This window comes from Anas acuta, chromosome 1 (assembly GCF_963932015.1).
Source record: "Anas acuta chromosome 1, bAnaAcu1.1, whole genome shotgun sequence".
Lineage (NCBI taxonomy): Eukaryota > Metazoa > Chordata > Aves > Anseriformes > Anatidae > Anas > Anas acuta.
Window position 1 is genome coordinate 122,304,321 of NC_088979.1, and position 27,889 is coordinate 122,332,209.

A 27,889-nucleotide genomic window follows, 5' to 3' on the forward strand; every position below is an offset into this window, starting at 1 on the left:
GAAACTTACAGCCCCGAGTACCACCAGGAAGCCTTTATCCTCTAGAGAATCCTAGGAGAATCTGACACTGCATAACGGACTTGCTTGAAGGACACTTTCAGTAAACTTTGACAAGAAGTTTCTGCATGTATAATGTAGAAATTCTATAGGACATTAGAAAGGTTTGGTATACACTGCTCTCAACCATTTTTGAATATGTGGTCCTTTATGTCTCCCACTGACATCTAAGATGGGCTGAAGCTGTAAGAAGTCCATCCCTTCTAAAGAGTAGCCAACCAAGAGAGGACTATTACATGGAGACCAGTACTCCATCCAAAACTGATATCAAAGATACAGTCTAAGATAAGATAATATGAGATAACCTGCTGGGGTTCTGTGCCCACAAGCTAGAGGATCAATCTGAGATTAAGGAGTCATTGATATTTGGTGCCTGCATAAGAAGCCCAGTGATGCAGGAGCAATGTGATACTTACCTGCTTTCTCTAGCTCAAATGATTCATCCTCAAAGGGTTGGAGGGGATAAGCCTGAGTATGTATCACTGCACTAAGGATATTAGTTTTTGTAGTGATGGTTAATCACTCTATCCTTTAAGAAGAAGCAAGATAATACTTCTCAAATAACTCTAAGACCTTTTTGTATGATTACTCATGAAATGAATCATTAACAATTGTCATATCTTCTTTAAGCTCCTAAGAAAGTGAAGGTAAACTACCATGAGGGTCTGAAGAGACTGAACCTAGGGAAAAGCTTCCATTATGGAGTCCTCCTCCTGCAATGATGTACTCAACTAAGGGTTCTCATATAGAGAGACTATTTTAGGTTACACCATCTGTGCTTGGTTCAGGCACTCACAAACTCTGTATGTCCTCTGAAGTAGTATAGTAAATGGCCAACAGATGGCACCTGGCTAGATACTGTCCCAGAATCATTTCAGCATTTCCCAGACAGCCTTTCAAAATGGGCATGTGGATGGAGTCCCAGGGATCCCTGAGAATTGACTGGAATTGCATGCTGCAGAAAACTAAACATCACAGACCTAAATCCCCTCTCGCTGACTTTATGCTGATATCACTAAACTGACTGCAGCAGTCTTAGGAGACTTTTCTGGTAATGATGGAAGTGAAAGGAGAGTCACATCCTTGAATATGAATTGCCATGTTGGCATGAGACAATAACTGCAAAAGGAATTGCCTAATTACTAATATGTCAATATCTACCCAACCATGCAGTGCCACACACAGGAGGGGAAAATAAAATTAAATAAAAAATATATTTAAAAAAAAATAAAAACCTTTTTTGTTGTTGTTCCAAGCTTGACTATTTTCTGCCTTGAAATGTTATCTATAATTACTGCCGGATTAATGCTCAGAACAGCAAGTACCCCTCTTTACTCCAATTCTGGAAATGAAAGAGATGGAATCTCTAGGATTGCTGCTTTTAGTTCAATCTCAGTAGCTCTGTGGCTCTTAACTGGAGTCTCTATGTAAATTGGGATTCAAAATTAATGAAGAGACAGGCAGCAACATCTGTAAGTGAGCAACATGCAGAGGGGTGCAGAGTGACCCAGTCTCAATGCCTCATACTTTGTGGTGGTTGGCAGCTAGCCCAGCTCAAGCCACTCTGCTGCACTTGCAATAAAGCAAGACAGGAAGAAGATTTGAGTTTTGTTCTGACAGTCAAACTTGGAGCTTAGTTTTCTTCATGCATCAATTTCAATGGGATGCAACTTCACTAAACTCAAAGGCACTACTTCTACTTTACATTGGTGTAAGCAGGGGGGAAATAACGAATAGCCCCTGAAGTTACAAATAAATAAATAAATAAATAAATAAATAAATTGTCTGTGAACTCACTGAGGAACAGGTTGTGGCTATTACTACATATTGTGTTCAACTGAAGGACAAACAGAAAAAAATAAAAATAAAAAATAATAAAAAATAAAAATAAAAATAAAAATAAAAATAAAAATAAAAATAAAAATAAAAATAAAAATGAAGAAGCTTTCTATAGCTTCTTCTGGCTCCAAAGGAACAAGGGGACAAGATAATATTCCTTGACTTTCCTTAACAAAGTGCCTTGTAAAAAAGACCATATTCTGAATCCAAAGTCTAGTCATAGGGAAATGCAGAACCAACATGGACTGATTCCCTTCAGAGTTAGGAGACGACTTCTGACTGCTACCACAGGAATTCTGGTTCTCTGGTGCTGTGACAGGTTGCAAACTTTGTCACTTTTGGCATATGTTAGGGAAATGGCATTTAAAATACTTCTATCATTTTCTCTTGCTAGGATACAGTACAGTCCATGAAAAAGGATGCCCCAAAGCCAAGCTCTTCCACTGATTGTAATTAGCAAAGATGGGAGTAGATGCAGCTGAGGTTTCTAAAGCTACAGTATTACACTGGACTTTCAACTGAAATATTCTCAGGTCTATATGTTCCTTATTAATTTTATGGGCATCCATGAACTTCCACCTTCTGATCTTACCTTTCTCTTCCAGCTCCTTCCTCTCACCTGAATGCTCAAAGAAGGACCCTTCCTGCTGCCCCATAGCTGTTGAGGTGAACATCTCCAAGCTCCTGCTGACTGAGCAGTTCACATCACTACCACTTTCATTTTCCCCTTGTTGTACATCTCTTTCAAAATCTTCCATCCATTTCCATTCCTGGTGGTTTTTTTTTTATAATTTATTTATAAATATTTTTTATTCTGATGTTTCTGTCATTTATTTCTGCTCTTCTGTGGAATGATACGTAGCCAGAAGAAAACACAGCCATTTTGGTCTGTGTGGAGAACAATCCTCTGATCACAGAGGAATGCCAATGATCAACCCCTGCAGACTATATCACTCTCCTCAGAGGTGATACAGAGTAAAGTTTATAAAATATTGCCCCTTGTTACAGGCAGCTTGCTGGACAAACAAGCTGACCGGATAGTTTTGATTGTGGGACTTGACCTGATCTGTCAAAAAGATACAGATTCTAGCAGGCACTGTATTTCAAGGAGCTTCAAACTATCTATTGTGACACTACTAAAAAGTTAGGGGAGAAGTCTCATGTTCAAAATAACTTTCTAAGACCTGAAGCATAGCTTTCTCTCACTGCCACTCTGCTCAAGGCTGTTCCCTTTCTATTGCCCTGTTGGATGGCTTCTTGTTATCTCTTGTTACCTCACTAACCACATATCCAGCTGGGGCAATTTAATAGTGCTGAGCCTAGAGGAACAGAAATTTCTTGGCACTTTCAGCAACTTGGAGTCTATCAACAAGACCCTAGGGTCACTTTCAGAGCCTGCAGGGATACAGTGGCCATTGCTGAGATTATATAGGAACAGCCAGTTCAGATTTTTCTTTCTTAATCCTTTTCCCATTTCTGCTATCTCCAGATCACCCTGGGAACCGTCAGCTTATGATTTCTTTTGTTCCACAAATTCCCAGGCTTCTTTTTGGCAGATAGGAAGGAAAACACCATTCTCAAAAGCATAGTGACTCTAAGGTCAGCATCCCTGCTGAGTGTCCCAAGACAATGGCCAATAACCCCAATCAGCTTCCTGCACCAACACTACGTGTCATGGGATAAAAGCTGTCTTATACAAAGCAGTAAGCTGCTACTGACTGCCTTATTTTTACAGTTCAGCTGCCTAGTATTCCTCATGTGAATTCCCTCTATCTTCATCAGTCTGATACAGGAGGCAAACTGGTATGTGAGACATTAAAGACATTAATTTTCTAAGCAACTTCATACTTGGATCTTCAGCAGAATTTTCTCTGCAGCTGGAACACAGCAGGGATACTGTGCCCCATATTTAACCACTAAAACAAAAAGAGTTCAGTTTAGTCCTTGACCATATCATGCAGCTCGTGCACTCAGCACATGTTTTACTCCAAGGTATCAAAGAATGTAAACTACAAGAGTGAGAACAATGGCAAAAACTTTATATACATAAAATACCACCTACCCAGAGAAGCCCAAAAGTCTTATTCTCTTTCTCTGTTTCTCTTTCTCTCTGTTTCTTTCTCTCTCTCCCACTCTCTCTATCTCTCTCTCTCTCAGTTCCCCCCTTCCCAAATTTATGTGTAGATATCTGATGTAGATCCTGTCAGATTCCATTAGCATAAAGATTTCTCTTGAGTGGAATGTGGCAGCTGTTACAAGCTGTTAGAGTTTTTTTTTTTTTTTTTCAACTGTTTATTTTAGTTTGCAAGGTTTGTGAACGTTCAGTACAACAGGTGGTCCTTCCCTCACTCCTGCAGTCAATTTTCTGGCAACCAGGATCTGCAGACTACAGAGATGGTACAAAATCCCGGACATGCAGAGCCAGAAAAAAATTGGGGGTTGACACTTTTTTTCTATGAACTCAGCCGAAATATTAGAGAGCTTTGCTCTTGCAGATGCTGCTGCCACCCAACAAAGTCAGTAGCGTGGGAATTATACATATAGAAGTATGAAATTACTGGAATCTGGATACAAAATGTCACAATCCTATGGAAGTGAAAGTATAGAAACACTAAGTCTGAACAGTCCAGAAGAGTGGAGGTTGGCCTGGCCATGATATGGTGGTTGCTGGTGCAATGACTTCAGATATACAGGTGGCTTCTCCTTTATAACTAACACTTGGGTGAAAGCTAAGTGAAGCCCCCAGTAACCTCAAAGTTACACTAGAAGCTGTGTAACAGCAAAGGCAGCAGACGCTGCAGAAGTGAAGCAGGCTGGGGTTCAACAGAACTATTCAGATTAACACGATTGCATTTTACACAGGTGGTCCAACAATAATACTTGCTTCAGGCAAATGATTCTAAACCATTTCTGGGTGATTTTAACCATACGCACATGCTACACTAAGCAAATAACACAAAGATAATTCTGCAGGTGTCCTTACACATTGTCTTATCTCCCTGAATTTTTTTCCAGTCTTTCACCTCCCCTACCATATTAATTGTGCTTTCTTTGAGTAGCTAGAACCTGTAACATTTTTATTACTGACAATACTAATTTTTTATTACATTGTTGATCACAAGTTGAAATGAATTTCAGGATTTACCGGTCTGATGGCAGTACAAACATGTCCAAACTGAGAATTTCGTTGATGCTAATGCTACATTGCAATCTCAGACAGCCTAACACTGTATTCAAATAATTCATTTCCAGACTAAGATCCTTTTATGAAACCACAGCAAGACAAAATGGCATTAACATCAGGAAAAAAAAAAAAGCACACACACACCAAGTCAAAGCTAGAAGACAGAAGTATTTTTTCATTGTATGGATGGGAAACTGTGATATAGACAAATAAAGAAATCTGATGTGGTCAAAAATGAAAACAATTAAAGACAAGCTCGTTCTGAAGTGAAGAGTTCCACTGACATTTCGACCCGAAAGCTTTCTTCATCCTTCTAAATCATAATTTTAAAAGGTGTTTTTATAAGATTACCTGAGCCAGCAAAGCTTGTGAAATATACTCAAGCTAATGTCTCTCCTTACTGAGATAAAGACTGAGTATAAGGCCTGTATGACAGGGAATGATTAAATATATATATGTTTATCTATGTCAATCACTACTAGTAGAAGACTATAAAAGCACACAAAGACAAAAAACACAGTGGCTTTGGCTCTAAAAGCAAGTCTTGCATCAACTTGACTTTATGCTGCCAAGAACAGACTGCCTCTTCCTTGGCTTATTCCAATTAAGACTCAAAAAAGGATACAAGCCCCAGCAAAGAAAAAATCACCGTGATTCACTGGTATGCTCTGACTGTTCTACTACACTCCAGCAATGCAAAACAGCTGTAAACTTGGTTTAACCAGCAAGTTAAATTGGGTTTATGGCTTCTCAGTATTGGCAAAGAAGTACAAAGCAGCTGGAGTTTACTAGTACACTTAGCCCTGGGGGTTCACCCTCTAAAGTTAATTCTTATTCCAGCCAGGAAAAGGAACATCAGTCACAGTTGAACTTTAAAGTGATTTTTAATCTCACAATCCATTGTTTTGTTTTGTTTTGCTTTGTTTGTAAGTTTGTTTTTGTTTTTTAGGATACAGAGATAAAGCATATTTTGCCCACATGCAGTTTAGGACCAGGTAGTCAAAAGTCCAGTTCCAGTTTCAAGCTTGATCATCTAAGGATGGAGATGTTGGCTGCTGGGCTCTGAAGTCATCTTTGACAAATATAAATTCTAATTAGGGAAGTGTAAGCTAGGTGACCAAGACTGTTCTGAGTAGTGTCACAGCATAGGATTTCTTTCAATACTTCTCACCCAGTCCAAAGAAATTATCTTAAGAAAACTGCCAACAACTCGTCAGTCTGTGCTTTAGACTGTCCATTACAAGCAAAATATCCCATTGAATAGATGTCAAAAAAAGTCTGTTTTATTAACTCTCCAATCTCTGGATTGAGCTATCTTGTTTGCTTAGAAGTATTCAATAAGCATAACCTTTCTCCAGCAAAGGTTTCTGGCAATCACTTATCAGGAGAACAAACACCAGTAGGTAACGAAACTTGACCTGACACATGTTGCTGTATTATTGTATTCTAGAAAACAAAAATTAGCTTAGGTATCGAGTATCTCAGACTATCTTTGAAGAAAACGTAATTTGAAATTTTGGTATAGAGAAACCAAAAGAATCCTAAAAGTCCCTGAGGAGATTCTCTGAAGCTGTCAGTCAGTATTTCCTTAGCACAGGAAAAAACCAGCACAGCTTCACAGAAGACTGCTCAGTACCAAACATCCAGAAAGGCCATTCATAAAATGGAAAAAAAAAAAAAAAAGTATGAAAAGAAATAAAAGAAATACAATTCAGCTAAATCAATAGATAATATAAAAGAGCATAAAATTCAATAAAATTCAGAAGAGCACAGAGAACAGCAACTTTAAAAAAAAATGTAAGAAATAATGGGGAGAAAGTGGGATTATTAAAAGAAGAGGGAGGTGAAATCGATGACAACTTTAATCTGGCCAAGATCCTGAACTGTATACACTACAAAGAATTTGTCTGGCCAATGTCCAAGAGTTTGTATAAAATTAAAGAGTGAAAATGCACTTGAAAGTTAGGGAGAGCTAAAAACATGAGAGACCAAGCATTAGGTATATTATATGCTGCAGCCTGTAAACATAGAGTCATTATTCTTATAAATAAAACCATACAACAAATGTTTAGAGACCAGCCTAAACCAACATGTTGGCCCTGAATAGCCACAAATTGTGCAGGAGTTTGAAACTAGATCTTAGCCCTATGTCAGGCCCCTCCCTGATGGGAACCGGCACAAGCTCTGGGACAGCCTGTTTCTGGATTCTGTGGCTTGGACTTCTCTCTGCCAGCCAGGAAAAAAAAAAAAAAAAAAAAAAAAAAAAAAGAGAGAGAGAGAGACTGAGAGAAAATCATTTGTTAAAAAAAAAAAAAATGGCTAATGGTGCCCAGCCTGCTCAGGGCACCATTAGCAAACAGAATTAATGCTTCAGAGGTGTCAATTCTCTCTGAGACCAATGTGATATTGCCAAGAAATCTAAACTGACTGTGAAGTCCCCGAAGTATCAACATCTTTTTTGTAGGTATGAATATAGTACAAAAAAAAAAAATGAAGACTAACATTTTAAATATATGCTAGCTGAAGGTATTTTGTGGCCTACTAACCACAGAGAAAGAGACATTACATATGTTTCCCTATACCATGGTGGTTATCATGACAGCAGTATCAGGGATCCAGCTGGCAACTTCATAATGAGAAATGTCCAATCTTTTCCTGAGTCCTACTGAGCTACTGGCACTGTCATCATACAGCAGTGAGTTCCACAGTGTAATTATGCACAGAAGAAGAGAAAGAGTCCTTTTGCACTTTAAAAATGCGTTGCCTTTTTAGTTTGACTGTCCTTTTGCCCCAATGTTATAATGAGATAAATACCACTCTATGTATTTCTTGTATTGCCTTTCAGAAGGAAATAATTAGGAAATTTCCATGGAAATGGTTCTGCAAAATGCAGCTCCATTAAGCTGAAGTTTAGAGTTTAATTTGTTTGCTTTGTGCACAATATAGAATTTTCTTTTGGGAAAACTAATTAGCAGACTGGTTCTGTTGAACCTATGTTTGGATTTGTAATAGTGCCACAAATCATTAAACTCATTTTTTTCATCCACATGCTACATTATCCAAGCTTTCTTTCAGACCACTTACCTACCCACATACTCCTTTCTGAACCAGACTTTATTCCAGGCACTCCAGGACAATATCTGCCCTAGTGCAATTCTGATTACCCTCTATCTAAACTTCTCAACCATAATCCAATATTTCATTCATAAGGGAGTATTTCCATAGCTCTTACTATTTTAATTGTCCACTCTCTGAATCCGTTCTATTTTTATTAGATACTCACAGAGACAGGTAAATATGTGTATGGGGTTGGTTCTTAAAAATGCATTTGGCTTTTAAGTTAGTGACCTGCCACTGGCTCACAAGCAGAAATTATAGTATTTTCATCGTACTTTATAGGGATATTTCTTGCAACCTAGCATTCTGTTCACTGTTTTCATCACTTCCTCAGAGTGACCAGATGTTTTCACTGAACTATTCACAATGAGCCTGGGTTATTTTTTACAAGTGATAAACATATTCTTCCTAATGTTTAAGAACTTCTTAATGATTAAATTGATGCAGAGATAAGCAGAAAGACAGATACAAGTAGCATATTAACAGCAGCCATAGTTGGTAGAAGACAGGTAAAGGGATGCCAAAAGTGACCTTGGGGTAAGAGAGGGCAGATGAGTTGACTTCCATACTGTGCAATTTGACCAGTCAAAATAATCCCATGCAATTCTGGGCAGTGCATACAGAGACAACAATTGAGACAACATGAGAGCCAAGATGTGGCTCCATTTAGCAACCAAAATGTAAAGAAACCCTGTAGCTAGAGACTGCCCTTTCATGTACAGCAGAGGAAGGAGGCACTGAGTTACATTCCTCCTCAGTCCAACAGACAGGCAAGAAGAGGAAGGGAGAGGGAAGAGATAAACACAGGCTTCATGCCCATGCCCAGAATGCCAGACAATACTTCAGAGGTGACCCAAAAGCAAGTGTAATCTGTTCCCCAGTAGAGCCACAGCGCAACAAGGTCATGTCTGAGAGAGACTTCAGGCCTACCACAGCTCCACTGCACCAAAAGCTTGGAGGCAAAGAAGAGAAATGAAATAAAGTTTCTTGCACTGATTAAGTAGAAAACAAGGTGAAGTTTCATCTCTCCCATCTGTGCACCTTGTGAGGTAGCACAAAACACATCACCCACACTCAGAGATTATCATCTCCCAGTCAAGCTTTTGGTGGGCAACTATCCTTCACAAAACACAGGGGAGAATCAGGATGGAGTACTGCATGGTTTTTGAGTACTTTGCTCATTAAAAAAAAAAAAAATGGGAAAAACAACAACAACAACAAAATGTTAAGAACACAGGCAGAATAAGTTTTACGGACTAAATATATTTCTTTTCATAGGAACCAATTTAAGGAATTAAATGTCCAAAATAAAGATGGCTTATAAATGATTGGCACACATAAATACTAAAGGTAAAGAACACCAAAGGGGCAAAGAAAGACCAAGACTTTTTTTAAGAGGCTATAATCATTTTGGGAGTGTATGCCTACACTAATATTTCAGTTCAGATCAGGAGAATGTTTTTGAAGCCAATTTCATGATCATTCCCAGTCACTACTCTTCAGTCCACATTATGGAGTGGTCTTGGAGCAGATGATATTAGTTCCTTCTGGGTGAATCTAAACAAAAAGAGGTCCTTCAAAAGCACCCAAAGCATCTAATGCTAATTTGCACCGTCTACAAAAACAATTAGAAACAGTATAAATTAACCCTCCTCAAAAGTCATACAGCACAGATATCAAGTCTTGAACACCAAGCATTTCACCCTGCAGATCTACTCCTCTCTGTCTGCATGGGCTGTTAATGCAGATATTGCTAGTAACTGAGTTCTGTAGAAGACCAATATTCTAAAATTCCATAGCTTCTATGTAGTTCCATGGGGAAGTAGCAGCACAAAATTCGTGTTTTATCCTGGAGAATAAGTTCATGCAGTCTTTCCTTTTCCTTTAACATCCGTGCTCCTTGGATGTGTATTTGTGGCTTGGCTTTTTCTCTTTTCTTTTACTGTCTTCAACCCAAACTCCCTAAGTCACATCCTGACATACTCTGCCAACCGCAGTCCCACACATCAAAACCCCTACATGCAGTCAAACTTACTGATTCCAGGAAGTGCACACTGCTGTACTTTGTTGACTTCCACTGAGCCACCCTGATTTACGCCTGCTGAAGTTATGGTCCCGAGAGTAATAACACCTACACTGCACAGTTGTCCCCCATGTGTATATGCTATTATCCCTACAACAGATGCACTATCATGCATGCATACACATATCCCAACATCTGGCAGTCACAAGCTAGCTGTAATAACTCCATGAACTCCATTCATCTTTACAAAACTCACAAACACTTCATCTATATGTGCACTAAAGAGGTGCATAACCTCTTCCACTTCACTGGAAGAAGTATGTGCTCTTAACCTGGCATTCGCAGTCACACATGCAGAAATACAACCAAGCACTTGCACTTAGTCTTGAAGCACACTTTTAATCTTTCTGAATAACATGGTATGAATGGCTCTTGACATAAACACTTCACAGATGTTGCACATAATGTACATACATATATACCTCTTTATTTCTCAGCCATACCTGTACATGTGCTTACATGACCTTACCTTCTATGAGGCTCACATTTCCACTTTCTGGCTAGAAGTCATGTCAGAATAAAACTGATAAAAGGAAATGAAGAATCACTTGCAAACATCCAGATACAAATTAACTTAAAAACATCCCACTGCTTAACACTAAAGCTGGTGCTTTCATTATTCAGAATTTCTGGATGTTGAAAATTTCCAATCTGTTTTACTTTGCGTCTCCCATCCAAATCTAACCTAAATGATATATTCAGGGAGAATGTGGGCAAAATTTTCTGGTAGTTTGGGTTAGTATTTTATTAAAAATACTTTAATTCAGAATACCTTTGCCTGCTTAGATGTAAATTCTCTGGACTGGAAACAATGGGATGTTCCCCTGTGATGTTCTCAATAAACTCTAAGTTACAGCAAAATAGGCTGGACAGCACACAGTCTGGAAGCAATGAAGTTGTGAAGGTCTCAGGTTTGCCCAATTTCCCCACCACCAATGTCAATGCATAATAACCTATTGGCTTCTGTGACCTCAGATAGTATCCTTTATGGATGTCACAAACAGGGATAGTAATTTTCTGTGTGTGTGAATACCCACACAATTTCAACCATGCAGAACTAAACTGTTTCAGAACCCATTCTTTTAAAACCTTTAAAAGCATGTACTACACTTTGAAAATTATATGCATATTTTGAGTTTATTGAGTTTTTTCCCAACCATCTTCTCTCTAAAAAAGTTAATCTTTTTTTCACAGTGGGAATAGCTGGCTGTATCTTGCTGCAGATGAGAAGAAATATGCATTTTACTGATTTATTTTTTTTGAATACAGCTGAGAAAATGAGGATGAAGTTTTCATGTGGAAAGTAAAAATTCAAAATTCTCAAAATGTTTTATGTCAACTACAGATAATAAAATAAATATTCCATTTATTTATTTTTTTTTAGAAGAAAACAACAAGAATTTCTGTCTTCATTAACTTCTACTTTAGCCTTCAAGGCTTGAGTTTAAAGTAATGAAGTTTCCAGGCCTCAAGTCTGCAAAGGTCCTTTCCAGCTAAATGAATGTAGTCCAATATAACAGCAACTTCTCAGTATTCTAGGCATCTTGGAATATCAGCTCTGAATGATGTGATTTATTCCACATATCTCACTTTGCTGTTATCTATGAAAATTAAGGGTAGGTTTAATGATAATTTCAATGACTATTTCACTAATTAAGAGATATCCAGATAATGCACTGATTTTGCAGTTTTCTTGCACCTTTCAAAATTCCCTGTTTGACCTTTGGCCTCACTCTGCAGTCCAGCATTAGAGCTTGCACACTGAGAAACTCATTATGTGCTTAAAAAAAAATAATAATAATTCAAAATATTTCACTAATTCAAAATAATAAGCCCAGAGGTGGAACAATAACCATGGACACTAACACACCAAGAATCCTGATATCTACCAGTCCTATGAGTGCTTGTTACCATTTAGCATATTCATTTTGAAAGATCTTAATGAAAAAGGCATGGTTTTCTGATATACAGATGATCCCTCACATCCTTCTCAGGTGTTGCTGTAGATTTGTCTTATTGGTCAGCTCAAGTGTCTCAGAAGAGCAAAGAGGAAAAGGAGAGTTTTAACTGCCACTGAGGTTTCATTATTAGTGGAGTATAAGTGCACAGGCAGCCAATTACTGCATCTCTTTTCAGGCCTCTAAACATATTATTTCATCACTCAATTTATTATCTCTGCTGTTCTTGTGCATCCTCCCATGTCCTCCTTATCACTGAAATGCTGTCATCTGTGTCTCAAAAGTTCCTTTTAGCCCTTTCTCCCCTATAGCATGCAGTGGTTGGAGAGAAGCACTAAACTACAATTTGAGATCCATCAGTTTTCATGGAGAAGAGAGAAGGAAAAGACAGTCTCAAAACAATGTACTTTCCTCCCCATCTCATCACCTTCTCTTCAATCATACTTCCACCATCTTCTTCTTGTGTGGTAAAATTTGATGTGAAAAGCAGCCCAAGCTTGTCTCTAATGCTGCTGAGCTTGACCATGTGGCTACAGGAGGAGGTAGCAATTTCCTTTCCTAGTGCAGTCACGAAGCCCCACAGTGATGCTTCAAAGCAAATCTGTGACCCACCACTTCCAGCCTAGAGCCCAGCGGGGTCTGAGAAGCAGCTGGGCTGCTCTTCAGTGAAATGCATTATGGAAGGCAGGGAAAGAGAGGGAGCGAATGGAGGAAAACAAGGATAAAACAGAAGTTAAACAAATGTACAGAGTAAGAAAGGAGAAGGAAGAAGTTGGGGTTAGGATAGTTTATTGGAATTGTCTTGTTGACACTGAATGATGTAAAGCTTAAAGAAAGGATAGTTCAGAAACCATTGCAACCCTGTACCTTACACCTTTTTCACAACCAGGATAATGCCCTTAATGCGATACAATTCTTTTTTCCCCCTTTCTAAGGTGTTTATCAGACAGTCTTGTTTTTTATTGGTGCTGCATGTCTGACTTGTTCAAGCAGATCAGATCATTTTCTGTTTTGTATATCATGTAAGAAGGGACCTTGCAACCCATCTCAGCAGCTGGCTTGCCTACTTCCATTTCATGTCAGAGGAACACAAGAACAAAATAGTGAAATGTGGGGTTATTTCAATAGGTTTCCCTTTGTTGTAGGAAGTACCCAGATCCTGGCTGGTGGGTCTGTTCTTTGTTTAAATCTTACAGTGTTTAGGTGTAAAGAAGCCAGCACTAAAAAGCCTTTTTCCCATCTGCAAACTCCCTCTTCACCCAGCTCTGAGCAGTCAGGATGTCACAATGCTTCTCACTAGCAATATGGTGCAATGTAGATAGGTTCTACTGGGGCATGGAGGAAGCAAAAGCAACAAGAATCAACAAGCACAAACAACAGCAATAACGAAACAAAACAAAACAAAATAAAATAAATGTGGCTGGCTGAAATTAGATGGTTATTTTCATAGCTGCATCTCAAGGTGTCTTTGCAAAATGCCAGGTTTGCAGCCACCGGTATCTTTTTGCTGCTAAAAACAAGTCAGCATATTTAGAGAAAGGTAAAGTAATGCACTTTGTCTACCTCCTACTTGGAAAGTAGGAGCAAGAAGTTTCCTCCAGAATGCAGCAAAGCAAATACAATGTTACATCCCTTCTCTGTATGATTTCCTCTGCAACTGGGGCAAAAGCCACACAACACTATTACAGCAAGTATTTTACATAAAGATAGCTCAACTTCCTTTTATGTGTCTTATTGTAACAATGTGCTTTTCTTGCAGGGAAGACAGAGCTGGAGAATAACGGACTCCACTGGTTACTGCGTGGGAGGAATCGAGAAGGTCACATTCATGAGACATACTTTGTGTAATAGTTCTGGTGTTTCTAAATTGAGAGGCATCACCAGATGGCCATGTCCATGGAGGCTTTTGTATTACTTAGGTAGCAAGCATGATGAAGGTTTTTGTCTGTTTGTTTTTGTTGTTCTTGTTCGGTTTGGTTTAGTTGGTTGTTTTGTTTTGTTTTGTTTTTCTTGAGTAAAGGAGACCTTATACTGAATGGAAATCACAAAAATTCGGTAAGAACCTTCCATGCAGAGAAATCCCTCAGAGCACAAAGCAAGTATATTGCTAGAGCAAACTGAGGTGCCCTTCCCATTTCCATCCATCCCTGCATTCATCTACCCTCACAGCCTCAAAAATTGCACAGCCCAGGTCTCTTCTTCCAGCAGCAAGCAGCCATTCTGCACTTTCCTGCCCTGAGGGAGGTGGCAGAGCACTCCCCACTCCTTGACATATCCAGCACACATTGTCCCCCTCAGTGAAACCTGAGCCACAGTGATCCCCTCCTTTGTGCATAAAGGCTGACATAAAGAGCTTTCCCACACCCCAGGAAAGACGATGGTCCTCTCTGCGAGTAGCATGGGACACAACGCTCCCTCTTCCACTTCATGCTGCAGCACACCCCTACACAACCAGCCAGTAATGGCATCATGCTGTTCCCATGGTACCATGCACCTAAACACATCATGCAGCAATAAAAGCTGTCAGCTGAACACAGAAAGAAAAGGAGAATGTATACCAGAGAGTGCTACAAAACAGCTGCTCCTGCCATTCAATAAAGGCATTAGTTATTTGCTGATTTGCAAGGCTCTCCCTCGTTTATGAAACTCATACAAAAACTTCAAAGTCCTGCTCAACAGACTTCAGCAAGTCCACACAAAGCTTTGTTCTGAGGTCCACCACAAGCTTGCTTCTTACCTCTCTGCCTTGATACCCAGTAGGTGTCTCAGTACTATCAAGAAGGAACCACGGAGAGACTTAGTAGGAAAAGGTATATTGGTATATTAAAAATTCACCATAAGAATTTGCTCTCCAAAACTTTTCAGTGGCATAGTCTACATAGTTTACTACCTCATGAAATTATCATGTGAACAGCTTTCTGTAGGCTCCGCATCTGTCGCAGAGCAATTTTGGCCCTGGTAGGAGCTCCTATATGAGTGTCTACCTGGAACCAGGCAACTGAGAAGCACACAGAAAAAGAGCATCTCCACTTCAGACGACAAGACTGGCTAACTGCTTTGTGAAATAGGAGGAGAAACTGAAACTCATCAAAGTCCTCATAAAGAGGGACTAGTGTGCATGTAGGAAATGTTACTCCCTTTGAGCTGGGCTTTATACAGATTCTGATGTGCTGATTTAAGACCCTGCAACCCATTAGCTACATCCTGAAGGCCTACTGATGCTAATGTTCTATCTTCAAAACTGAGACTAGCTTTCTAGAAAGAATTCGACCAAACCAAAGCTGAGATCTTAACAGCCTACCAAACATGGTCTTCCATTTTGTCTGCATAACTGACAGCATCCTCTTCAGGTCCAAATACTGTTTGCCACATCCATAACCTTAAATGGACACTGCACATATGCAAATAAAACACCTAGCACAACATTCACATATTTATGGGGAAAAGAAGGAAGGAAGGAAGGAAGGAAGGAAGGAAGGAAGGAAGGAAGGAAGGAAGGAAGGAAGGAAGGAAGGAAGGAAGGAAGGAAGGAAGGAAGGAAGGAAGGAAGGAAGGAAGGAAGGAAGGAAGGAAGGAAGGAGGGAAAAGCTAATAATTACTGCATTAATATTACACTTTTTTTTTTTTTAAACATAAATATACATTTCTATGAAACTCATGAGGATGGAAAGAGTAGAAGGGCCTGAAGTCAAAATGTTTATACTTAAAGACACTTTTATATAAGTCTTAGGGCAAAATGGATGTGAGAGCATTACATAAGAAGGATGTTGCTACATTTATATGCATGGACCAACACTACTTTCTGCAATAACCTAAGAACAAATCTGCTAGTAGAAGATAGAAGGCATCAACTTTTTAGTTTCTATCCCTGGTCTAGTACTTAATGCCAAAATAAGTAAGCATAATAATGTCCTGTTGAGGTTGCCAGTTAAGAGTTCAAAGAAAACCTCTAGATTTAGAAAAAAAAAAAAAAAAAAGCTCAGGTCTATCGTCTGAGCTGAAGATTCGGTTGCTTTTCACAATGCCATAAGACTCGAGAAAAGTCATGTGTAAGTCAAATTGCAGAGGATAATACACAATGTTAATGGTTATTAGATAAGAATATAATTAAATGAAAATAACCCCCTCATCTGTAATTCTCATTCTAGAAGACTGCATAAAAAAAAAAAAAAAAAAAAAAAAAGAGACTGAGCATTGCTAAGATACCTCAATTTATGTCCAACTCTGACAGGTGTCCACCCTGCCTGTGAGATATGTGTTGAGCCATTACCAGAGGTTACTCATAGCTAGAGGTGTGAGACCAGGCTCATAAGCAGTATTTTCTCTTTGAATTCGTTTCTTAAAAAAAATAAAAACAAACAAACAAACAAACAAAAAAATACAGTCAGTAACCTTTCTGTGCATTGTGAAACTAATGCTGAATGAGCAAAATCTGTGCCTTTTTTAATAATAAATGCATAAGTTTTGTTAGTTTTGGCATTTTGCTTATTACAAAATCATTTTTCCGGTGACCTAACACAGTCTTGCCAGAGTTACATTTGTTTACAACACCACTGCAAGGATAAGCTTCCATTTGTCATCTGATCCCTTTGCTGCATCACATCTCTTCACTCTACTCCCCTTTTCTATAACTCCATACCAATATGAAAAATCTTCACCTCTCAAGGACCTACTCAACCTTTTCTGTCCTCACTCTATATCTACAGAAGCCATTAAATGACTCAATGCCAGCATTTATTTCCAGCATGCTATGGGTCTCAGAAAGCATGTCTAGGCCTATTTTTAAAACACATTTTGCACAGGGGAAGAAACATTTGCACAGCCAGGTCATCACTTACCCTTCAGCTCTTCCTTCAGACTTGACTACACCATAAGGACTTGAAACCCATGAGATCAGTTACAGTACTGCTGTGCTCACGACGATCACCTACTGAACTGATCAATGTCATCTAATGGGGCAAATCCTCTGGCATAACAATACCACTTGTAATTATATTCTAAAGTTATCTCAGCACAGTCCTACACACAGCCATGCTCACACCAGAACAACTGTGTCTTTTTTTGGCCTAGTTTACTTGTCATTTCCATAAACACACATGTATGCAAGCAAGTGTAAGTGCATAAGATCAGCTGGAAAAAAAAAGTAATCACCTCATCTCACCAGTTGACAAGTGACACGGTGATTCTGGGGTCACACTGTAGTGCACAGGCACCAGGGGGCAGAGCTGAGACCAAGCTTTAAGATTCGACTCTTATTTTCTGCCTTTCATGCCCGTTTCCCTGTAAACTGATGTAAAACCACTATTTGCTTGCAGGAGGTAATTTATTTAAAAGATGAGAATAACTTCCGAGTTGCCTCGAGTAAGTCAGGAGATGCTCCACAGACTTCAGCATCCTTTTGTGGTTTCCCCGCTCTCTCTTTACACAGGACTGCACAGAGGAACTTGGGAATCGAGCAGTAACTCCAAACACGAAAACCTTACTGCAGTGAATACTTCTTCTGTCCCATCCCCAAACACTGACCCACTGAATGAGTCCTGTAGACTGCCGATGAAAGGACTGTGTACTACTATTTCACACTCACAGCAAGAGTGGCACAGCACTCGACTTCAGAGGAACTAGAGTATGTGTACCTCCACCTATAAAATGTTTGTTTAACTGCTATATTCAGCTGCTGGAGTAGAGCAAAGCAGCCTTCATGCCGCTTAGCACCTGACCTACTGTTTTTCTGATTTTGTTATATATCTTTAACAGTATCATTGCTATTTCACACTTTATTTCTTTCACAATTCTTACACTGTCTGTGCACTCCTGGTGATTTACTGCTTGTGATTTCCTCCCATTTATTTATGCACTCAAATACTCCACAGCTTTTTATTTCAAAGGTTTGCAGGGCACTCAAATGAATCTGGCAGAAACGTACAGCTCTTGAGAAAAAAATTCATACAAATCAACCATACAGGCCAACACAGTCTGCCTAAGAATGAACAGAGCTTTCAAACTTTATAGGCAACATGTTTGCCTTGATAGTGCAAACCACGAGGAAGCAAAAACCCCTGTAGAAACACAGGCTGTTTTAGTGCAGGTTCCAGTAAGTGCTTTAATTTCTGCATACGACTTAGAGCAATTCCACGCAGAATTTGTCACAGAGAAGTATTATATTCTGGCTTCTTCAATGAGCTCAAGCACTTTCATACTTATTTTAGCCCACCACTGGTTTGAGAGGACTTCCACTAGGGCTTCACATTCCCAAGCAGCGAAACAGACACATTTACTTCCACGCAGTGACCTTAAACCCCAGTCAGGCCTATTTCTTTGTGCCTGTGCCAAGAGTGTCCTGAAGAAGTCCACGCTGAATCACACTTACCAGAATTGCTCAAATCTGAGCCATTCCCTCACAGGGGGCTATGATTAATTCACAGCTGCTACCTCCCAAGTAACAGTAAATCTATTAACATTAACCATCATCCAGACTGCTTTCCTGCGTAAACTCAAAACCTTCTCACAGAAGGCAGAGTTAGGCTTGTTGACAACATGTGGGGACTTGCACAAACCTTCTCAATGCTTGCAGCATCACTATCAGCATTACAGGAGATAGAGCTGCCATATATTCACACAGCAGCTTCACCTTGTTAATGCTGGCACCAACTCAATACCTTTTGCATCCATACATTTTCAGGATGTCCTGCCCTGCACAGGACTCTCCTGGGTGTGAAAACAAAACAGGATCCAAAGGGAAAGTGATCTGAAGGCCACAGTTGACAGGAGGAGCCTGGGTAGTAGATCCTCCTCCCAGCCTGTGTCCCTTCACACTCTTCCCCAATCTCTTGCAATAAACAACAGCAAGTGGCAGCTGCTGATGCTGCCTAAGGCTGCAGGCTACCTGAGCACTCAGCAAAGAAATGAGATGGGAAGTTTACTTGCTCTGCTCCTAAAGTCAGAGCATCCGGCAGGGGCCGTTACAGGAGAAGCACAGGTGAATTTTAGGTCCAACACAATTACAGTCTCAGTTAACATAACCTTCAAACTTCCTAAACTGAATGCACCATTTTGATATTTAATATCTTAAAAACCTGTTCCTTACAGTCATGTGACTCTCTCCTTGGAGCACTTTTTAAATGAAGCAAAGTACGATAAGGACAATAAGGGCAAGGAAAATACAAAGAGAAAAAGGGTGAAAGAAACAAGATGGGGGTGGGGGAAGAAAAACAAAACAAAACAAAAAAAATGCAAAGACATAATTAAAGAAAGGAATAGAGAAAAAGTAAAGCAAAAAGAGAAAATCTGCCCACACATACACAAAATAATTCAATAACTGCAGACTTGCTAACCAACAAATTGAATCACTGAAAACATTCTCAAGAATTTCCTATGTGGCTTGGAAGCCAAGTTAAACAAATTAGGAGCCACCTCTCCCGCACAGGGAAGACTACAATACTTTCTGTTTACTGAAATTAAGACTTTGACTACAGGTTTCACTAAGAGATCTGTTGGCTTGCACACACACACACACACAAAATAAATAAATAAATAATCTCTTAATACCTTCCTGAGTCTAGAGGTTTTCAGAAGAAATGGGTAGAAACACAGCAGATGGCACAGAAGTAAGGAAGAGGAAAAAGCACGAGAGACTGGAAGAAAGCTACAGATATCAGGGGAAGAAGCCACTAGAAGAAGAAAATAAAGTGAAAACTCTACAGAAAAATATTACAGAACTTAGCTCAAACAAGGAAGAAAAATAAACATAAAGACATGAAAATGACCTTAGAAAGACATATAAACGTGAAGACATAACATAAAGGGGGAATAAACTATGGAAGCTTATGACTGACACTGCTAGATAGATTGAACAGCTTCCCAGAGTTCCCCAAGTATAATTTCTATGCTTTCATGAGATTCCCACGTTGCACAATACATGCAATGACGATAGGGTGGACATAAAGCCACATATGCTGGATTATGGAGGAAATGTATGAAACTCCTCTAATCTCAAATCTTAACCCACCGCTGTATTTCTCTGTATACATTTTACTCAGTGTGAAGTAGTCCGGTTCTCTTCTGAATCATAACAGTTATATCTGTCAATTTTGGTGGCATTTTTCCTTATTTTCAGTGACAGTAGAGATTTATAATCGTTCTCCATCATGCTGTCTTTTTGCACAGGTCATAGCTCCATTACAGAGACAGCAAACCAAAGGAGAAAAGCTCTCCAGTGTAATATCCAGTCTCAAGTTAGCAGGCTGTTGCAGAGAACCTACAAAGCCAAGACTTTAGCTACTGTCCTGTGGAAGCTCAGGTAGAAGCAGTTATGGATTTATTTGGAACATACACAAAGCAAATGTGCAAGAAAACAAATGACAACATGAAACCACTGCCATACCATTGGTCTGAAAGTATTGGATGCTGGATGTTGTGCCTTCCCCTTCTGCAATCTCTGTGCCCAGAAGAAAAACTATGAGGAACAATTCAGAAGAGTTCCCTCATGGTCCCTGCATGGGAGCCTACTGGCACCATGCTGGCACCCAGAACTGACCTCTGCTGTGCTGAACATGGACAGGTTGAGGGACTACCAGGAGAAGGCTTGTCTGGGACCCATGGTCCTGAAGAATCTTTCTCTTGAAGAGAAGCCTGTAACCACACTGCCTTACCAGGCTTCATAATTGCCCCAGACATCTTCATGTTGCACCAGTTGGGAACTCTCAGTAGAAGAGTTTAGGAGCATTTGCAAAATGAGGTAGTGACTGAAATTTCCAGGATGCATCAAATGATCTCTTTATCCAAGCACCTTCAGCATGGTGCAGAAGCATGCAACCATGAACTGCAGTGGCCTTGCTTACCCCATGTAGCTACCCATATAACACAGTACCAAAATAACTTCAGAAGTCCTGCCCTGCCTTTGAGTGGAAAATGTGAGATATGTATCTGACATCTGATTTCTTCTTTAGCTTTTCACTAAGCTTGGGGAAGAATTAGGCAGGGATCAGGTGACATTTCTCCTGCAGTCCCTCCTCCTGCTGCCTGGAGAGGAAGGTGGAGATGGACCATGACACAAAGTTGGTGGACCATGACACAAAGTTCCTGTCATCAAGCAAGACAAGAAGCTGGCTGGTTATCTGCTGCCCAACCACAAAGATTTGTGTGTGTGTGCACTTATTCCTACAGAAAGGGGTCCTCTGAGAAAAGGAAGGCAATGGGGAGGCTGGACATTCCTGAACCCTAATTTGTTAATACACAGTGTCAGCACTTTTATTGACTCTTTGCTGTTCTGGTCCACACAATAAAGTGATGGTAAACTGAAACTATGACAGAAGGTGGTCAAAAATGCTGATGAAATAGTGTTTCCTCAGAAAATGCAACTTTTTAAAAGAAGAAGCCTGTCATAGAGTTATAATTATTATTCCTAATGGAAAATATGTCAAATTCCCCTTTTAATTTTGATGATTACAGCCCTTTTTGTACTGACATTTGCAAAAATATCAGTATTATCATGTCACTATATTTTCCTAAAATGTCTTGTGTATTCTCACATAATAAAATATTTTACTCAGTACTACACACAGTGATGTAGGAAAGACAACAATACTGTGGAGTACGAATAGACACCAGAAACGATCCTACAGATGGAGGGAAAGGTGAGCAGCTCTTGTTCACTTTCCTCCATAACATGATTTTGCAAGTACCCTGCTCTGCTGCAGGGAGTCTATGTGGACACACATTGGTTAGTGTGAAATGTCCTCAGAGAACATGACTTCTCTGAAAAGCTAACACAAACAGAGGCAGCAAGGGCACCTGTGTTCCCCAGTCTTCAATGATTCCTCATTTCAATCCATTAAGTTTCTCAATTTACCAGAAAAGTAAATCTGGGAAGGTTTTTTTTGTTATTATTTCTCTTGATTTTGGTGGTGTTGGTGGTGGGGTGTTAACCTTGTAATCTGGCCGGCTGAGTTCCTTCCACTGAAGTGGATTTTATTCTTGCAATTGCAGCAACACTTTTCCTGGTGGGAAAGCAATCTCTCTCACTTCTCTCATAACAGAAGCTCTCCTGCAGCAGTAGAAGTAGGAAGATACAAAAACACTTTTTTTTTTTTTTTTTAAAGAAAAATAAATTAGACTAAGAAAAGATCTGGTTCTCCACAAAATAGAGGTATTTGAACCCAGTGCTCCTCGAATTACAACAGATTGGTAATTTTAGCACACATTTTTGTTTATTTGTTTGCTTATTTGCAGAGGTAAAATTTATAAGCTGCAGTTCTGCCCTCTGACTAAGAATCACTCTGAAATGGCCTTCATGGCATAACCACAGAAGTAAACAACAGTTCAGAAAGTACCAAGTCATTACTCCCCAATTCCTGTAAAAACCTGTATGCAAGCATAATCTTGAGATAAACAGACAGTCCTCTCTGTAAGGGTACACTGATGTAACCCAAAGTCTGAAGAAAAGCACTTCCTTTGCCATTAGCAGTAAAATTCAGCATTTCAGTGCCATTCTCTGTCATTTCTTCAGAGTTCCCAAAGCAGAGAGCCGAGAGAATCCAGCAACTCCTCCTATGGAGCAGGCAGGCACAAGTCAGCCCAAAGGCGATCTCCTGTACTGCTGCCTTATTTTTGTTTGAGTTAGTGAGGGTTTTTTTTTAGCATGAGATTCAACGGAACTGAAAATATCTCATAGCACAAACTCTGCAGCATGCTGTGAGTAATTTACAGCTGCCAAAACCATCTAAATCAAATCCCATGAGGGATTCTTCTTTCTTCAACCCATGCACGTTAGAAAACAAAAATGGCCAGCAGCCATCCTCCTCCTCTTTCGCTGAGCAGATTCCTGCAGCTGGAGCAATGTCATTAGAAGCAAGGCGTAGTTTAGCAACACAATTTTTCTTTTTCTTTTCTTTTCTTTTTTTTTTTTTCTTACCAAAGGAAGGGAGAATTTGAGAGGTGAAGTATGTGGTCTAAATTCTCAGTATTGAACAGTATCTTGGCTATACAATTACTTGCAATTGCAATTCATCCAACTGCATGCAAAGTCAGCTCAGACCTAAGTTAGGATTTAATGTCTAACCGGTGTTCTGTCTGTACATTGTGTGTGATTGTGTTCAATTAGAACAAGGTTTTAATGCAAACAATGAGAAATATATAAAACACAATGCAACTCAAATAAGCACATGAAGCATTTCAGGTTATTGCTCCAAAATAAGCCACAGGCAGCTTCAGAAAATGTGCACCTTGATTTATTGATTGAGGAAGTTGTTTCTAAGGAGGCTTTTTGCCCTCATTTTTCAATTTTCAGTTTCCAAAGGGAAACCTCAGGACTATGTATGAAGGCTAGTGCATGTAAGGTGGGGAGTTCACCTTCCATAAAGTTCTGGATAACATCCAGGTGAAAACCAGGAGAAGAGACAAAATACTGGAAGAATTCCTTGACCATACAGAAGATAGATACAGCAGATATTATCTAAGCTGACAAAATGCTGGCTGAGGTAGGTTACCAAATGAAAATAACAAACCAAAGCAGAAAAGCAGCAAGAAGAAACAATGCAATGAGAGGCATCAGGAATAAAAATTTGATTTCAGAAGGACTTGGTGAACCACAAATGTCACGCTTCATGACTTGAGGGCAAAATTCCCCACCCAGTGCCATCACTGGGCTTGCTCAGTGCAAAAGGAGCCCAAGAGGAGACGTGCACAATCTGGCTCTGCGTGGGGTCCTGTGGCAGAGCAGACAAAGGTGGCAAGGAGAACAAACAGGGACTCTACCAGCAGGGCCTCCTCAGATGCTGCTTGCTAGAAAAGGGGCTGTGGGGACTCGGAGGAGAAGCTTCACAGTAGTTCCCAGGGTTTCTTCCCTTCATTTCTCCCCACCCACTGCTCAGGCCAGGTGCTAAATATGGATTTAAGCCCCTGTACAACTTCTTTACAGCAGTTACTCCAACTAGCTTGTACTCCTAATTAAAGTTATTTTGTGCATGCTGACAAAAAAAATATTCTGTTCTGAAAATCTACATGAGCACTATGTTGCACAGCCTGGCTCTCAACTCTTACTTTCCTGTTTTTCCAACATCATGCTCTTTTCCCCAGCTACAGCGTGGTGGGGCAGGCTCTCCCTTGTATTCTTCCTTTTCTGGAGGGCAGAAGGATTTCAGCCTCAATCTCTACTCTGTCTTGGAAGACTGGAGCAGTGACTGGGTCCTGCAGAGCAACTTGTGACAGTTTGCTTACACTTTGTGTTCCCCACAAATGCTGCTGCCAGTGAGAAGATACCCATTCCTCTTCCAATGCATGTTGTGAATGGACAGTGAGAGACGTTGGCCAACTTTATGTGGGGATTGAGTCCCATAACCAGGTCCTGTTGTCAAACTTTTTTTTTTTTTGGAGGAGGGGGGCCGGGGGGGGGGGGGGAGGATGTTGTTTCTGTTATTGTAGTTGTTGTTTTTTTATTTTGTTTTAAGAAGCTTTTCATTGTCTTTGGAATCCCTCAAGCCAAAAGCAATTTACTCCAGAATTCTTGGTACCACCACCCGCATAGCTTGTGGTAAAAGTTCATATACTCACAAGGTTCTATTCAGGGATATTTTCAGTGCACCAGAAAATGAAAAACAATTTAATAGATGAGGAAAAAATTAGCAACATATTAGCTAAAACTGACATGCAGTTTAGATACATCAGCAACTATTGGTATAGTTAGCACAGAACACATTTCCAGTTCAGGTTTAGTTTTGCTCTGTAATTCACTCTTACATAGTCAATATGACCCAAATCATGCCTTCTTAACACTTTTCTCATACAGGAGGAATTTTGCTCTGCCATCTTCTCAACCCCTTTTCTTCATTATATTTTTGGCTACATTATTTTTTGTACCCCTCTATATGAAGTGTATGATATTTTTTTTGTTATTTTTTCAGCATGAAAATTCTGTACATGTTAATTACAGTGATTTTCATGCCTCTGATCCTTCATCAGAACAGTAAAATGCACTTTCAATAGAAGGGCTTTCTGATGAGTGTCTCATGTATCCTCCTCCCTCCAGTCTCAATGCATTCTGAGGAGGTTTTTATCTTGCCTGTATTAGCCCCTCTTTTATCACCAGAAGTTTGCCTGGATGTGATCTGTACTTGAAGAATCCCTCCTTTGGCTTTAGAAGGGATTTATTAGAAACAATCATATAACTAACATTAATAGACAAGGCAAAATTAAACTTTACAGAGAACTCTCCAACATATGTAAAGAGTATTCTATTTCCCTTTACCTTAAATCTACTCCTTATTTTTTAAACCAACCTCAAGAAACCTGATTTAAACTGGAAATATATATATATATATTTATGCTGCTTTAAAACTTATCATCTTTACAAGAAAGCCTCTGCAAGGGAGTGTCTATACAAAGACATTGAGGGAAGTTATACGGAACTAAATGAAGTTGTTAATTTAAAAAGAATTTGCTGAACTTCATTAAGCCATTTATGGGGCTGAGAATTAAGATGATCCTGATCTGATTTTACCTGTTGTATCTCTAAAGACAATTTACATGAGATTTCCATGTAAATTAGTTAATATATTAAAAAATAAACCCAAAAACTGTACCACAAACACACTGCTTTAACCATGACTATTTCAAAGAATTCTTAAATCCTGTCACCTCTTGTGGTGATTATAACTAATTATGAACTAAATGCATGGGATGCAGAAAGAAGACTGGTCAAAGAAGAAGACTGCAAGGTGGTAAGCTGCCAAAACAGGTCATTTCATCCACAACTCACTCCTTGCCAAGGTCACAAGGATCTTTGGAAATGCAACAGCAGGGAGGGATTTCCAAACAGAATCACTAGATGTTCTGATGGTCCCCATGCAGTCAATGACTTCCATAAATTGGGCTACCACTTCCACTATATTTCCCACGTACCAATCCCTTTGGGTGTGCATCGTGCCTGCATGATTTCTCTACAGAAGGCATCAGACTTAGTCTGGCCATGCATCACACTAAATCCACATCTAGGTTTTTGTGCCTGCTGTCCCACACTCCTGACATTTGGATATCCAACTTTTTTCCTGATCTTTCTTGCTGTCTTTTGCCCTGCTTGTTGTCCACTGTTACTCACTCTGGCAGACTTGGAAACCTTATAGTTTTCTTGATAGTGTAAGGATTTTGTCTCTTATGCTACAGGAGTTATACACTATAGCTGCAATAAGTGGCTGTAACAGCTAAGGGAGTTAAGAAAAGCTCTAGGTTGTGCTGTATTCATGATTTATGATGAAATGCTGATGTGTGTTGTGAAAAACTTATGATTTGGATCAGTTTCACATTATGCTGTTTTCTAAGTGTATTGGGTCTGGCTGGAATGTTAACTTTCCCAGCAGCAGCCCATACAGTGCCGTACTCTGTACTTGTAGCTGGAACAGCAGTGTTATCACACCAGTGTTGTGTCTGCTGCTGAGCAGCAGTGGCACAGTATTAGGCCTTTCTCTAACCCTCCTAGTGGGTGGGCAAAAGGTGAGGAGAGAAACTTCACTAGGGCAGCTGGCCTAAACCAATCAAAGGGATATTCCATACCATGTGATGTCACACTCAGCAATAAAAGGTGGAAACAGGAAGAAGAGGGGAGGGCTGGGCTCTTGTTTGGAAGACGTCGGTCCTCCTCTCGAGCACCGGCTGCGTGCGTTGAGGCCTTGCTTCAAGGACGTGGTCAATCATGGCTCATTTGTGGGAAGTAGAGAGTAATTTCTTTCCTCTGCACTTCCTTATAGCCTTCATTTATTTTGTTTGTTTGTTTTCCTCCCTTCTTTTTATTTTCCCTTTTTTTCCCCTCCCTTTCCCCTTTCCCTTTTTATTTTCCCCTTAGTTAAATTGTTAGTTCATGGTAGTCTTTATTTAATTATTATAATTATTTCCCTTTAATTAAATTATCCTTATCTCAACCCGTGAGTTGTTCTTTGCTTTACTTCTCCCCCTCCTCATCTAAAGGAGGGGGAGTGAGAGAGCGGTTGTGGGGTTTAGCTGCCCAGTACGGTAAAACCACCACACTAAGGTGAAATGAATGCATTTGAGACATACATGTATGCCCATTTCTAAAAGGGGGAGGGAGGGGGGAGCTGAGGTGTGTTGTTGAAGTGTGTTTTTCATGAAAGAAAACTGGGAAGTATTTGTTTTTTAAAGAAGTAAAGGAAACAAACTCAGAAAATCTACTTGTTTCCCTATATTTTGTTTTTCTGTGCACACAAAAATGTATGTAGATTCATATGCAGTGACACAAACCTCATTTAAATCAAATAATGCAAGGGGTGCTCTGGTATCACCCATTTCCTTTACTCTAGATCTTGCCTTCTCTTACAAAAAAGGAGAATCAGCAGTAGTTACTCCCTGCTGCAGCTGCATCTTCCAGAGGAGGGAGACTGCTGTTTCTGCTGTTTAGGACCTGCAAGTTGCTTACTGAACCCTCACCTTGCCCATACAAACAGCTGAACCATATCTCATCCAGTTTTGAAAAGTAAATAAAATTGCCCTTGGGTTAAGAGCAAGCACACTGAATTTCAGAATTCACTCACATTTCATACAATTATATATCCACATTTTAAAACACTTCTTGTAGGAAAAAAAAAAAAAAAAAAAAAAAAAAAAAGCTCTACAGTACATGTTTTATGCACATTTTGTGTTTTTTTGGTT

General features: G+C 39.6%; 1 protein-coding gene and 1 long non-coding RNA gene across 2 annotated transcripts in view; both read right to left on the reverse strand.

Moving 5' to 3' along the window:
- The window catches only part of TBX15 (T-box transcription factor 15), a 97,434-nt gene that overhangs the window by 40,319 nt on the left and 29,226 nt on the right, over window positions 1–27,889 (reverse strand). The gene's annotated exons all lie outside the window — the stretch shown is intronic.
- On the reverse strand, window positions 23,110–27,788 carry LOC137864581 (uncharacterized). Its single transcript, XR_011101554.1, has 2 exons — window positions 27,243–27,788; window positions 23,110–26,536 (listed from the first exon to the last, which is right to left on the reverse strand). It is a non-coding gene; the product is annotated as an uncharacterized lncRNA (long non-coding RNA).